Source organism: Microcebus murinus, chromosome 4, assembly GCF_040939455.1.
Source record: "Microcebus murinus isolate Inina chromosome 4, M.murinus_Inina_mat1.0, whole genome shotgun sequence".
NCBI lineage: Eukaryota > Metazoa > Chordata > Mammalia > Primates > Cheirogaleidae > Microcebus > Microcebus murinus.
Genome location: NC_134107.1, coordinates 74,829,515 through 74,844,623, shown reverse-complemented (window position 1 = coordinate 74,844,623; position 15,109 = coordinate 74,829,515). Strand labels below are relative to the sequence as shown.

The following is a 15,109-nucleotide window of genomic DNA, read 5'->3' as shown; positions in this document are numbered from 1 at the left end:
ATGTGGGTCTGGAGTTGGACAAGAATATTTCGACCGCATCTGTACACTGAGTTTGCCCAGTGTAAACACTACCGACCCACGAGAAACCTGGAATGTGGTCTCCACGTCTATGCTCATGTTCTATATCCCCACTATTTACTAGGAACAGCTCTGTCCCAGACCAGCCATCCAACCCACCAAAACCTGGTGGAGGCTATACATGCTCTGGAATCTGGTCCCTGGGTCCCATGAGATCCTATGGGCTAGGGTGGGCCTTGGGTTTTTAAAAGCATCTAAGGTGATTCTGTTTTGCTCCCAAGAATAACAATTGCTGTGTAAAAGGAAAAAGTCAAGGGTTTGAGGCCCCTTCTTTCCACAGTCAGCAAAGCAGCTGGCTTCATTTCGGGCTTTCGTGGAAGCACATTAATAAATCCCTGCTGACAATGGATCGCCCCCTCAAGATGAGAACAATTTCCCAACTGTAATCTAAAAATTGAGGAGGAAGGGGAGGAAAAGCCATGGAGAAAAAACTTTCCAGAAGACTAAAATGTATTTCTAATCAAAATTTAAAGATAAAATAAATGATGACCATGGCAGATGGTTATTATTTTCCCACTGAAGATGATGCATTTTTTGACCCTGCATCAATAATTCAGTGAAAGGATTGTATGTAGACATGTCCCAGCCAAGGATGGCAAATACATAATTTGCAAGTCACTACTTCGTTCTCCCTCAACTCCCTGCACAAGACCCATGACGGCCCCCACTACTCCAGCACAGCCTCCTGGTTGCGTGTGAATGCAGCCTCAGCAACCTTTCCACGGGTGCTCTGAGCAGCCTCTGTGAACCAAGTCTGTGTCTAAGTGAACAGTATTCCCTATGCCTGCAGTAGCCTAAATGCAGCTCAGGGTGCACAATTATCGTATTCTGCTTTGTACCCACTAGTTCCACCTAGAAGAGTTTATAGCAAGTGGTAAATGTGAGTTGAATGAGTAAATGAGACCGTTAACATAAGACATGCATTTTACAGAAAACCTCCAGCTCTCCAATGTTTTTTTCTTAGAAAATTGACATTTCAGGTTTATTCCTGATGAGGTGATCGGAAAAGATCTTGAGATAAGAAGCCATGCCTATGGCCACCAAACAAAGCAAGCCAACTACACTAGAAGAGATCAGTAAGGACTGACTGAGATTACACAAGGGCTACTAGATCCTTCAACTATCTCTTTTATAAAACAAGATTTGAAAAAGGGAAACAAAGAGTAATGCATTCTTGGAATTAACATCATGACAAATGGCTGATTCCAAGCTCTCTAAATTTAACAAATTTATTCATTCATATTCCACCTTTCCAAACAAAAAGGCAGGACGGGTTGCGGGATCCGCATGGTTTACACAGTCTCATATAATCTAGTAAGATGATGTTAAATAGAACAAAAATAGAAAGGTAAAAACAGGGTCTATCTATTTCTTTGTGCCAGATGTAGACAGCAACATAGAGTCGACCTTTGACTGTCATTCCCTCTTCCACCTGACACCAACTTGTCTACGTGTCTCTCAAGGTTCATAAATCACTTCCCAATGGATGCCTTCTCTAACTGACGGGCCTATACTGGTCCTCATTTATATCTGCTACAGCATGACATGGCATTCCTTATGGGCACATCCCTATTCCTTAGACTCCTTAGCAGTACAACAGCAGTAAGCACCCAGTGATGTCTGTTGGATAAGTGTTACAGACTGAATGTGTGTGCTCACCCCTAGCCCTCAGCTCCCAAATTCATATGCTGAAGCCCTAATCACCAGGGTAGCTGTATTTGGAAATGGGGCCTTCATCGAAGTACTTAAGGTTAAATGAGATCAAAAGGGTAAGACTCTGATCCAATAGGATTAGTGTCCTTATAAGGAGACGTACCAGACTACTCTCTCTCTTTCTGCATGCATGCACTAAGGAAAGACCATGTGAAGAGAAAACAAGAAGGCAGCTGCCTGCAGGCCAGGAAAAGAACCCTCACCAGAAACTGAAGTGGCTGAAACCTTGAACTTGGATTTTCCCAACCTCCAGAACATGACTGTTGTTTAAGCCCAGTCTGTGATATTTTGTTATGGGAGTCCAAGCTGACTAAGACAAGAAGAAATAGATGGATTTGATAACAAAATATAAAAGCCACTTCATTAGAAATCTGAATCTCTATCCAACTGTGTACTTGTAGGTAAGCAGCTTTAGCCCAACACATAATTTCCTCATCTCTAATATGGACAAGATAAGACCTCCTTTATCTATTCCTAGTGACACTGTTAAGGGTCACAGTACCTCTGAATAATTAAAAAGCCTTATGAATACAAGGCTGCACTGCATTACTATGAGAAACAGAGCTTGGGTCCTTTCCTACATGCTCTGACAATCAGGCTCCTGTAGCTATGGGGGCCAGAAGGTCTTTCCATGAGGCCCTTCTCTACCCACATGGCCATTATTTTTTACTTGCTCAGTTAAGAAAACTAACAAATATATTAAGTAAAAAGATACATATGTTCAAATTGGATAAAGAAAAAATTATGTATGTAACATCGATGGCTCTATTTCAAAATGGTAACAGTGGTTATATATCAGGGCCATGTGATCATGGGCATGATTGTAATTTTCTTCTCTATATTCATGGACCTTCTCTAAATTTAACAAATAACTGAATTATTTTTTGAATTAGGGGAAAGAAAGAGACATTTCAAAAGGAAGAAAATACTGACATACCGCCCAGTAACCCCGCAACCAAACCCTTTCCCTGATTTGCAGGAGGAGAGAGGAGAGTGGGGCTTGGAGCAAGGGGAAACCTCATCCCTCTCCACGACTTCACCTTCATTTCTGCTTTCCAGCTCCCCTCTTACAGGAAACCAAAAAGCCTCTCACCTGCTAAGGTTCCCACCTTGCTGTTCTCCTCCACCACTTCAGGTCACTGAGAGCTTTATTTCATTCAGAAGTGTCTGGGATGGCTCATTCCCATCACTCTGCTCTTCTTAAAATACCTGTGATGCCAGAGTCCAGCAGGAAATGCCACCGTGTGTTTGCACAAAGCATGCATCTAGCCCACTGCCAGGCATGTAGAAGACTCTCAATAAATGTTGATGCTCCCCCATTCCTATCGGACCCCACACATAAATGCCCCTTTTATATAAATACATCGTTTCAGGTGGGTAGAATTTGCTGTATGCAGTACAACCTAAACATTTTTGTACATAGTCACACAGATATGCAGGGACATAAACTGGATTTGCTCAATAAACACTGTAGCATCCCCTCTCTGTTTTAAAACCACACATGCTAATTTTCTGGAAGACAGAAGGCAAGTGTCACACAAATTAAGTTTCCTCACAGACAAAAGCAGCTGTCTCACCTCACTTCCCATCCCCACGGTCATGTTCAACAGCTCCAGCTTTGAAACTACTCTGGAGGTACGTGAAAACTTGAGGAAAAATAGAGTTTGGACATCTGGATTCATTAAAAAATAACCTAGCGTCTTCTCTCCCTAAGGCTAATAATGATAAACCCAAACTTAACATAGTCACACACTTATGCTAAAGATACAACTTAGCACATTTTTTAAATTATTCTTCTGTTTATCATTAATCTGAGAATATGTGTAACCAACAGGCTGTGCCTTGATTACAGGCCATCAGTGTTCATTATCAAATATATTAATACTTGTTTGGATTTCACATTCATGGTTCAATTTTTCCTTGTATTAGATAAGAGGCACTGAAGGACTGACCAAACTTTTATAAGCTCTGATCCACACACACCATTACTTACACAAATTTAAATCTTGTTTTGGGGAATAAACTGCAAACATAAAAGCAAACCATGATATAGCTAACTGTCCTTACTTTTCTTTGAAAAAAAAATTGTAAATTTTCAACTGTGTTCTCTCCTAGGCTGAATCCTAACGTGCAGGTAAAGTTTTCCAGGGGAACGTGAAAGACAAACTTGACAGGGAGCAGAGCACGTAAAGACCCAGGGTAAGAAAGAGAATGACAGTTCGAGATCTCGCATGTTCTTCCAAATGGCTGGAGCACCAACTGTAAGAGAAGTGTTACAAATCTCCAAAATCTAGTCCAGTTCTGAAATCCTCTGATTTTGGTGATCAGAGCAGATTGGGGTTTTCTCTGTGGCTCAAGCTTAGGAAAGCAGAAATAACTTTTGGCTGCCAGAGCACCGTGTGCAATTAGACAAAATCTTTGTCCAGGGAGAGAAGGCACACCCTCTATCTCTGTCCAGCAAAGATAGAGACTCAGGGCTCCTCTTTCCATCTGAGTTTCTAATTAGCTAATGTTCTTCCCCTTCACAGCCTGAAGCACAGAGCTGGGCCCCAAAGAGGGTTATGGATTAGATACTGTCCCAACCCTCGAAGAAGTGATCTGTAACATTTTCACCTGCCTTCTCTCTCTACTCTCCCAGCTGGACCTGATTTCATGAGTGCAAGTGTCAGGCTCCTGCCAAAGGCAGAAGGTGAGAAAGATCCCTTCACTTAACATGTTTAAGAGTCAATTCCTCCAACAGAGTAGAGTGCTTAAAACACCTCAGGGTAAGCATCCTGACTCTGCCACCTACTAACCTCTGAGCATGACAAGTTACTTATGCTCTTTAAACCTCAGCTCCTCATTGGTAAAATGGAGAAAATACGCACTTACCTCCCGAGGTGGGTGTCCAGGGTGGTGGGGGCGGCAGGGGTGTGTGTGTGAAGAAAAAGCATGTAGCAGAGTGCAACCCAATGCTTACTGAGTGTCAGATATTTTTGCTATGGTTGGTCCCTTAACAAGATAGTTGAGGAGCATAAGTTGCTCATATATCTTTGCATGCCTAACCCTTTCGAGTTAGTATTTATAATACTACCATTATAATTATATGGAAGTCCCCCAGTTAGAGAAGAGAATTAACGTTAGTAATACAAGTGGCTGGTGTGTAGCTGAAGAAAGCCATATAAACGCAATCCACTCCTTCAGCTGGTAAGCTCCAAATGCCTCTTATTAAATATTAATACCACAGAAAACAGAACCTTTGGGCCATGAAAAGGCAGATTTTGCTAGAAAGCATTCATTCATCTATTGAATGTAGTGATGGCTTACTATGGGACAGGCACCATTAAGGAGCTAGTGATGTAGGCCCAGACAAAAACAGACAAGACTATTTGCCCCTGAGGGGCCTGCATTCTAGTGGAGGGAGACTGAAAAGTAATAAGGAAAATAACTAAAATATATGAATGTCAAATGATGCAAAGGACTATAGAGAGAAAAAAGGCAGGAAAGGAGGACAAGCAGGCAGTTTTTGGTAGGGTATTCGGGTAAGGCCTCACTGAGAAAGGGACTCTTGAATGAATACATGAAGGAGGTCAGGGAGGCAGCCATGTAGAGGTAGGGAACGAGCTTGCCAGCTCAAGAGACAGCCAGGGCAGAGGCTATCTGGCGGGAACAGGCCCAGTACGCTCCAGGAACAAGAGGGGACAGGGTGGCAAGACTCAATGAATGGAGAATGGCAAAAGTGAAGTCAGAGAGACACAGGGAGCCAGATACTGTAGAGACTTTTATGAAGTTTACTCCAAGTTACATAGGAAACTATGAATTTTTTGAGCAGAGGGGAGAGAGAATCTGACCAATAGCCAACAATATTACTGAGCTGATATGTTGCAAACAGACAACTGCAAAGAAGGGCAGAAAGAGGAGACCAGGTAGGAGGCTATTGCTGTACCCCTAGAGAGATACAATGGTGACATGGACCAAGGTGGTGACAATGAAAAGTGGTCAGATTCTGGAAACATTCTGAAGATGGGGCTGACAGGATTTGCTGACAAGTTGGATGTAGACTAGATGTATCTCTCTATCTCACAGAAACTCCAAGCTTGAAGGATGATGTATGTAGCTGCCATTTTTTGAGACGGGACAAGTAAGATGGCAGAAGAAGCAAGTGTGTGGGATAAAGAATGGAAATCCACTGGGGACATGTTAAGTTTCAGATGTCTTTTAAAGGTCCTATTCAGAATGTTGAGAAAACCAACGGCTAAATTAGAGCCTCGTGTATAAGCGAACTAAAACACAGATTAGAGGCAAGGAAAACTGATCAACCAGACCCCAACCAGGACACGAATTGGAGTCATCCGACTCAGAAGTTTAACCCTTCAAAAACTGGAAGTTTCCAAAGTGTCAGCCAACATAAGTGACTGAAACCACCAAAGAGATAATGTAGAGAACACATGCTCTAGGATGAACTGAAAAGGGGACATTTATGATTGTTTTCACAGCCCTGCACCTCTCTGCATTAAGGCCTGACCTAGCCCCTGACCCCAAGCCAGCGGTGAGCATTGCAAGCAGGGCCCGAAACTCACAGGAGATTATTGTTCAGGCTCCAGCAGTTCTTAGGCTGAGTTGTCAGCACATTAACAAGAAATAGAAAGGGAGGCAATGCCATAGAAATCCTTTCTTTTTTTCTAGATCAGGTTTAACTGCCCATCACCAAAGAGCTAACCAAGTGTGATCCAGCAAACCTGGAAGATAAAAATTGCAAAATATTTCATTTATGATGCTCTTTCCCTAGTAACATTTTTTTTGAATACTCATAGGAATATGACAGAATTTTAGATGTTGCAGGTTTATTTTAAACAAAGTCCTTGTCTTTATGCAACTCTAAATTTAGGAGTGGAGGAGGGAGGGGAAGCAAAATAGGCAAACATGTCAATTTATAATACAGATAAACACTGATAAGAACAATATGTTAAAATGCAGAATGCATAAGTTCATCCATTTATTTATGTCCTGCCTTGTTCCAAGAAAGGATTTAAGATGAGGAAATGTATAAATAAATCAGCATGCAGAGTTAAAGGACAGGATATGCAAGAAAGGGACTCAGGTACTGATTGGTTTAAAAGCCCAAGGAACATCCCTTAATCACTGTGAGTCACAGTTTCCTCATCTCTACAGCAGGGGACAGAACCAGATGCTCTGTCCTTGCTGACTGAAGGTGCAATGTTGTAGAGTGCATCTTGAGAACTTATTCATCTTAACTGAAACTTTATGTCCTTTGGTTAGTAACTCTGTTTCCCCCTGTCATTGAGCCCCTGCCAACTATCAATTCCACTCTTTGATTTTATGAATTTGGCTATTTTAGGTTTATTTGCCTTTCTTTCTGTGACTGGCTTCTTTCATTTAACATCACGTCCTCCAGGTTCATCCAGGTTGTCACACACTGCAGAATTTCCTTCCTTTTAAAGGCTGACTAGTAGTATTCCACTGTATGTATATATCATGTAACACCAATTTTTTTATCCAATCATCTGTCCACAGACATGCCTCAGTACTTTTTCAATTTCACAATTCATCTTATTTCCCAAAAGGTACTCCTAAGCCCAGCAGTGACTTCTGTTTTACAAATATGTGCCTCCATGCACACACCTATATCATAGACTACTCACTTGCTCTGCAATTTTTCTGTGCCTGCAAAATAGCTCCAAACTCAGGCCACTTTGCCAAGTGCTGCTGCCCTCAATTCCATGACCGTTCCAATGTGGTCAGTTCACAATGTGGAATAGCTGCCCTCTGGGGACCTGTGGCCCTTCTTCTGAGCAGACTGTCTCCTGGAACCATCATTTGAAGAGCAGAGCTTGCTTGTTCAATCAATGCCACGGCTGCTAGCTGAAGAGTAAAAGAAAGAAACCACCAGGATCACTTAGAGAGGAGCAGAGGTATTTGGAAGGGTCAGGGGAGATCTTGACCAACGGGGAAAAACATGAAATAGCATATTTGATAGGCTTGGGGTTTGCTTATTATTTCTACCCACAACTGTGCTTCTTGACAGTGGCATTTCTGATTCAAACAGCAAGGTGGGAAATCCAGCTACAAAGTAACAACTAAATATAGCAAGAGTACAAAATATTATACTGTATACTAGGTAGAAATGGAATAGTTATAAAGGACCCAGAGTGTTTTTCCACAAGTTTCTCAACTGCACCATACATTTACTACCTTAGATATCACAGTAGGTTTTCACTCCAAACCACCTAAGTATGTAGATTTTTAAACACCACTTAAAGGATCTTCTCCCAAAAGAATTAAATTATCATTTATAGCCTAGTCCTCTATTAAAAATTAATCTATTTACTAGCTCCTAGGATGGAGGCCCTCATTTGTTTTATAATGAAAAAAGCTTTGATCTGCAATTCTCCAAGGCTGTGATTGTTTTTATTCTTCAGTTCTTCTCATTAAAAATAAATACCTCCATTCTCTAAGATACACCTGCAAAGCACTTAAAACACCCATTTGAACAATAGGAAACCTATTTTAGTCTCCCCACTAAAGAATCTACTGTTTAAAGTGTTTGTGCAGTGGGAAAAGCACTTTTCTTCAGTACCCAGGCACCATTCTGGGTGGTGAAGGACCAAAATTGAAGGTTTAAAACTAATCACTATTTACAGAGCAAGCTCAAAGGGCAACTTCTTAAAGCTGAAGATCTGAGCTGTAATCAGAATTCTTCACATATTGTCTTTTGCTCAAGAGGGAGTAACGAGCCAACTTGAAGTCACAGTTTGATTCATTGAATACTTCAGGCTATACCCCAATGCAGTCCGAATCACCAGGAGCAGCTTAACAGATGCCACAAGCTTTAATAGCAAAAGGCAAATGAGCTCTTAGTGTATACCCAAAAGATGGCTGGCAACAGAGTTTTTTTTCTCTGATGCTATCAGTATAGTAAAATGCTTATAACCGTGGCCTAAATGTGTTATGTATTATTAAAACAAGGGAAAGGTGAGGCTTTTCTAAATGAAGTAGTTATCAGAGACAATTGCTAATTCAAGTGTGGTCATTCAGGAAAACAGCTACTCCAATACACATTGTATATTTGAATAACACAATCCATTCCACTCGGTTACTATTTGTTGATTACATTACGTAAAGGACTAAACGAACAAAGGGAGTTAAGGTGGAGCAGTCCTCTCCGTGCACATAAAAAGGTTCTCAGAGCTATTTCCAGGATCTCGGCATTCACATCCATTACTCATCGCTAGATTATCCAGGCTTCTGTGACATGAAATTTGGAATAATCAAAAACCCTGGACTGATCCTGTCACTGGCGGTGATTGCCTAGAAGTCAATAAAAAAGACTTGAACCCTGAATTTTTCCAATCCACAGACACTGCATACTGAATCTCTGCAATAAATCAACTGCTGGAATGACAAAGCATCACCAGCAATGTGTATCCCCACTGCCAAAACTGGGGAGAGTTTCCCATTAGGAGCTGTCTCTGCTCTAAAGCCTCGGGCCAGCAGAGAAGGGGAGGCAGTCAGTCTCCAGGGAGAGGGGGGAGTCTCCGTGTTGTTAAGCAGCAGTTTTTGCCAACACTCTCATCCTGGGGAAGAGCATGAGCAGTGGCACTCAAGATCGCTGCCAAGCTATCTACCCAATGCCTGCCATCCTGCCCACCATGCCCTAGACCCTCGAGGAGAAGGGCAGGGAGCAAGGTGGAAAATTCTAGAAAACAAAACATATAAGTCCTCCAAATAAGACACATTGCCACTTCTACCCTCTGCCATCTCAATTCAACACACATGGACAAACACATAAGTGACTAAAGAGACTTTTTCTTAATTTTGGCACTGAATTCAAAATATACAAATGTCCCTTATTATGAGACAAAACACAGAACATGCACAAAAGAACCAGATATAAGATTCTTCTGCCAAGATGATTGTTTCCTCCTAAGCATAAAAAGAATAATTTGAAATTTGGCTAAGATTATTTCACAGAAACAGAGGAGACTTAATTCCCTGTCCCCAGATGTCACACAGATGATCAAATAGCCACTTGCATCACTCCTCAAATGAGCTGCACCAGAGCTGCAAGAATGGGGTGCTCCTCTCAATAGAACATGTTCATCACTTAACAATCTGCAATGTGTATTCCTCCTCCCAGGATCCTCAGTCTTAACCATTCCCACACACATAAAAGCTTGTATAGCATATTCAACTCACTTCCACAATGGAAAGCCTAATCATTTGGCAAAATAATAATAATATGAATAATAATACTATACTAATAGATAATAGCTCATCTTTAGTAAAAACCAGATATGAATACAAAGGTGTGCCTAGCCAGAAAAACAAAAAGACTGGGCATGTTTTCAGAAGTTGTACTCTCACCTGCATGCATAGAACTCATAAGCAGAACCTGGATAGCTATCTTAAATATTCTGTCCTCTCTCATTCCTCCCCTACTAAAAATGGAAGACATCAGGCTTCTGTCTTCAGCATGCAACCTCAACTTTTCAGAACACTCCCTAATTTCTGTCCCAGAGATAACTGTTGATTTAATGACAGTCCACCACCCTCCTATGTTTCTGCTCACCTCCCATTCCCACTGCATAAAGGAAACAGGAAAATAATACCTGTAATGTCATTTTTCTAATAGAAAATTCTACCACCCATGAGCTATGAGCTTCTAACTCCAATCTAGATGAAAACTCCTGTTTTGGATGTCCCTGAGGTAATAGTATCTTTGGCTATATTTCAGCAATGCAATTCCACTCAGAGGATATTTATAGAGGATCTTCCATGTGCCAGCACTGCACTTGGCTCTGGGAAACAAAGAAGATGAGCAAGCTCCAGCCGTCCTGGGGAGAAAACTGACCTGCCAGCACTCCCAGGACAATACGTGAGGTACTATGTTAGAAGCATGTGCAAAGATCTAGGAGGAAGAGCTATAAAGTCTTCCTAGTACTCAGTCTCTGCAAAGTTCATCTAAAAAAACTCAACACAAGGTTTTTCAAATATAGCATGCCTTAAGATGGACAAATGAATTCAACATGCAAGAACCCTAGGGTGGGAGGGGCCCATGTCAAGAGCCCTGGCTACCTTCCCACCCTAATCCTACCTGGTCCTGTGCTCCAGGAAGGATTTTCCAGGCTATAGTTTTTCATAGCAGGATAAGTTCCCTTTTGATCATCCCACCTTTTTAAAATTTGAAACCTAAGAGGTGGAGTCTTAAGAATTAGTGCAAAGGCCAGTGAGCAGCAACAGCATTGGCTATTCACTGCCTCTGCAAAACCGACTCTGGACCTCAAGCTCCTTTTCCAACATAATTTCTGTTTCCCTGTCATTGTGAACCCTACCCTCCATCCAAATAGAATCACTCCCAGTATGTCACAGAGACCTTATGCTTCAGCATGCTGCAGCCACTGCCACAATGTCCTCCCTCCCTTTTATACATGCCCAACCATCAAAGCCAGCTCAAATGCCACCTCCTATACCACCCTCCTCCCAAGAGAACTATACTTTATTCTGCACCTAGTTTCTTATTTGTTCACCACACTTATTGAGGGCCTATCCTGTGCTGCGCTTGGTACTAGGGAGGTAGAAATAAATGAATATAATTTGCTCCACGCCCTCAGAAAACTCAGAGACATATATAGAAATATAATACAAAGGGATAATGGAGGTAATAAAGCCCCAAGAAATGGTTTGTGTACAAAAGACACAAAAGAAATATCACCTGCTTGAGTGGGTCAGCAAAAGCTTCAAAGAAGAAGTACCTTATCACTCTTTCTAGACTTCAAGGTATTTGAGAGCAAGGGTAATTTCTGGTTCAAATCTCTCAAGTACCCTAGCACAATAAACAGTCTGTGAAATCAAAGAATAAATGTGTGAATGAATGAATGACATAGCAGAGTCACCCCATGGCTCTCACTTTATGCACAGGCCACTTTAACAAATGAAAATATGAAGTCATGTTAATCCAACCCCACTGAGAAGAAGTAAGAGAAGTATATCGCTTAGTGCTTAGTCATTCCTAAACTGAAGGTGAAACCAGAAGCCTATTCAAGTGAATAGGCCATCATTAACTGTAAAAGCTGCAGAAGAAACTGAATTCAACTCTTTGGGCATTCACTGAACTGTTAGCTAAAAAAATCTCTAAAACCCAAACCTTGAAAACTAATGAGTAGAAAATCTAGGAGGTGTAACAAAACCAGTGTCCTCATAAAACTAGACTTACCTGACTGTCACAAGACCCAAGATGCCTCAGAAAATGATTAAAGGTTTAATTCTTGAGGTGGTGATTTTATGTCAAAAACCTTGATCAAATTTATATCTCTCCAAACTACATGACCAGTAAAAAAAAAAAAAAACAACCTGAATGCTTCTTAACTTATGGGCAAATTTTATCACTGATTAATAAGTCTCAGATTTGATTTTCCTGTGATGGAAATCAAATGTTTAGTAATATCATCTCTTCTGGGGCAATAACACCAGGATGATGGAGGAAGACTTTTCCAGGTATTTAGAGAATTGGGCTGGGCTGTAGACAGAACATTGAACTAGGATTTGCACAGGAATACGATTCCAAAGAGCATGTTCTAGGACCAGCCCCATAGCTTCCTAGTTATGTTACTATGGGAAAATTACTCAACCTCTATAGCTTTGATTTTCTCATCTATAAAACAAGGATGCTTACCTCAAAGTCTTATTCTGTACAATTTAAATAAGACTGTAAACTTCAGGTAATGCAATGGACAAAAGATAGAGCTGGGTGGCTATGGAGATCCCACCCAATGCTGCAATTATGCTTGTGCTTACATGGTAAAAGTTAATGTTGATCACAGATTAATTTACATTTCCTAAACAGCCAATTTTGAGAAGGAAGAATAGAATTATTATTCTTGTTCTACAAATCAAGAAAGAGTAAGAAGCTGAGTTCTGTCGATTCTATCTTCAAAACGTCTCCATGTACCACTTTACACTGCAAACTCTCAGAGTCCATGGATGTAATACCCACAGTCACCTAAACCCAACCCTTTATTGCTAGGTCAATTCCAACAGATGTCCAGCTGATCTCTCTGTATCCTGTTTCTCCCTGATTCCAGTTCTTCCTCACTACAAATTACCAAGACTTTATGTCACTGCCTCACTCCATACCCACAGGGCCACCTCCTGTCCTTAAATCCAAACCAAAAATCCCCTGCCATTCCTTCCCATATTTTTCCCTTCCCAACAAATAACCTCTTCACTGTTTTCAAAATTCATTCTGTTACCTCTCACTTTTGCTTTTTTATTCTGGTCACAGTCTCCACTATTCTCCTTACTGCTCTCCAGATCTTATCCATATTTCAAGACTCAGCTCCTATTTTCCTTCCCCCAAGAAGCCTTCATAGATACATCTAGTGAAAAGCAAGTCATCTATTTCTCAAACTCCCCCTGAACACTGTCAGTACTTTCACTGTTGCACTTATCAAAGTTCATGCTATATCATGTCTACAGATGGTGTCTCTTCTATGAGATGGAGAAATCATTCTGTGGACCAGAAAGAAGCCAGGCTTTGTCATCTTTGATTATCTGAAATTCTTTCTTCATGGAGTTTTGAAGATAGTAAGCATTTAGTATCTGCTTGCTAAGGTGCATGGAACTGAGTTTATTATTCCTTCACTGTTTATTCCACCAATTATTTACTGAGCACCTTCATGTGCCAGGCACAGTCAAAGACTCTGGGGATACAGCCATGAACAATAGAGACCGTCATCTCTACTATCTATTTAAGGTTATAGATAAAGAAGTAAACTATGTAGTATGTTTGAGCGTGATGATTACTATAGAGCAAGATAAAATAAAATAAAATAAAAACAGGATCAGAGAGATATAAAGGTCTAGGGCAAAGAAAGTTTTCAATTTCAAATTTCCTAGGCAGAGAAGGTCCCTGCAAGAAAAATTCATAAGTCAGAATTGGTGAGACAAGTAAACATTTACAGAACACTAGCTATAATACAAAAATACCATTAAGCACTGTTAGTGACTAAAATCTAAATAAGACATGTTTGTACACTTAGGATTCTTAAAATCTTTTTAAAAACTGAATTTTAATTGACAAATGAAAAATGGAATACATTTATGACTTACAGCATTTTTTAACATATGTATACACTATGAAATGATTAAATCCTTAAAGTCTTGTAATAGAAAAAGATAAGAGACGAAAATGACTAATAGAAGGCAGGAGACAATTTAAAATCTCCAAATCAGACTGGGGACTTCAGGAAGGGTTTCAAGAAGCTGACAGCATTTTAAATAGATCTGATTGCATAGGTCAGACGGTGGGGATGGGGATTTGAAGAGCAGGACCCTTGAATATGAGAACTCTAAGCTATGAGGAAAGGAGTAATCCAAACATAGTCACTTCTCCCAGGTCCCAGTGCCCTCCAGGTCTAAGGTTCTCACACCGTGGACCAGTGAGTTACTGGGGTGGCCGCCTAACTCCAGAAAAGGCTTCATTTCCAGTTTACTGATTTGACTACCTCTAATTTAGCTCTTACCATCAGGCAGTTGCTGTGGTAGGCTCTGAGGAAAAGTCATTTAGGACTTGTGCCTGCCCTTAAAAATATACTCCAGGAGCAGGAAGAGAGGATTAAATCAGTGATTAGCATTCAGTGCCACCATCACACAAGAAGCACAGGGCCTGCGGAAATGCAGAAGAGAGGCGTCACAATCGGCAGGGGTGTTCGTGGAAAGCTTCCCAGGCAGATCCTTGAACTCGTTTGCATGTGTTTAATTAAAAATTTTTCCTTGATTAGAAAATACACCCCTGCTTGTGGAAACTTGCAAAATATAATAAATTATAGCGATAAAAGAATTAAAATCACCTATAATCCCATCACCCGAAAAAGCTTCCATTAATTTTAAGGCATTTTTCCTCTAGTGATCTTTTGAAATCTCTCTTCCTCTCAACACTAGACACAATGATACACTAAAACATATAAATCGGTCCACATATACATGTGTTTGTGTTTCATACTCTTTTCAGTTTTACTATAGATTTTCCCTTATGTTATAAAAAAATCTGTGACAGCCGGGCGCGGTGGCTCACGCCTGTAATCCTAGCACTCTGGCAGGCTGAGGCGGGCGGATTGCTCGAGGTCAGGAGTTCGAAACCAGCCTGAGCAAGAGCGAGACCTCGTCTCTACTATAAATAGAAAGAAATTAATTGGCCAACTAATATATATATAAAATTAGCCGGGCATGGTGGCGCATGCCTGTAGTCCCAGCTACTCAGGAGGCTGAGGCAGCAGGATTGCTTGAGCCCAGGAGTTTGAGGTTGCTGTGAGGTAGGCTG

At 40.9% G+C, this 15,109-nt stretch overlaps 1 protein-coding gene across 5 annotated transcripts in view; it reads right to left on the bottom strand.

Moving 5' to 3' along the window:
- The window catches only part of FAT3 (FAT atypical cadherin 3), a 635,879-nt gene that overhangs the window by 566,889 nt on the left and 53,881 nt on the right, over positions 1–15,109 (bottom strand). Inside the window, exon 1 of one of the 5 annotated variants that reach the window (XM_076002419.1) lies at positions 7,434–14,788. The exons of the other annotated variants lie outside the window; for them this stretch is intronic. The gene's annotated coding sequence lies outside the window, so the exon portion shown is untranslated. Of the gene's footprint in view, positions 1–7,433; positions 14,789–15,109 lie in introns of those variants that run through there. 5 annotated transcript variants of the gene reach the window in all.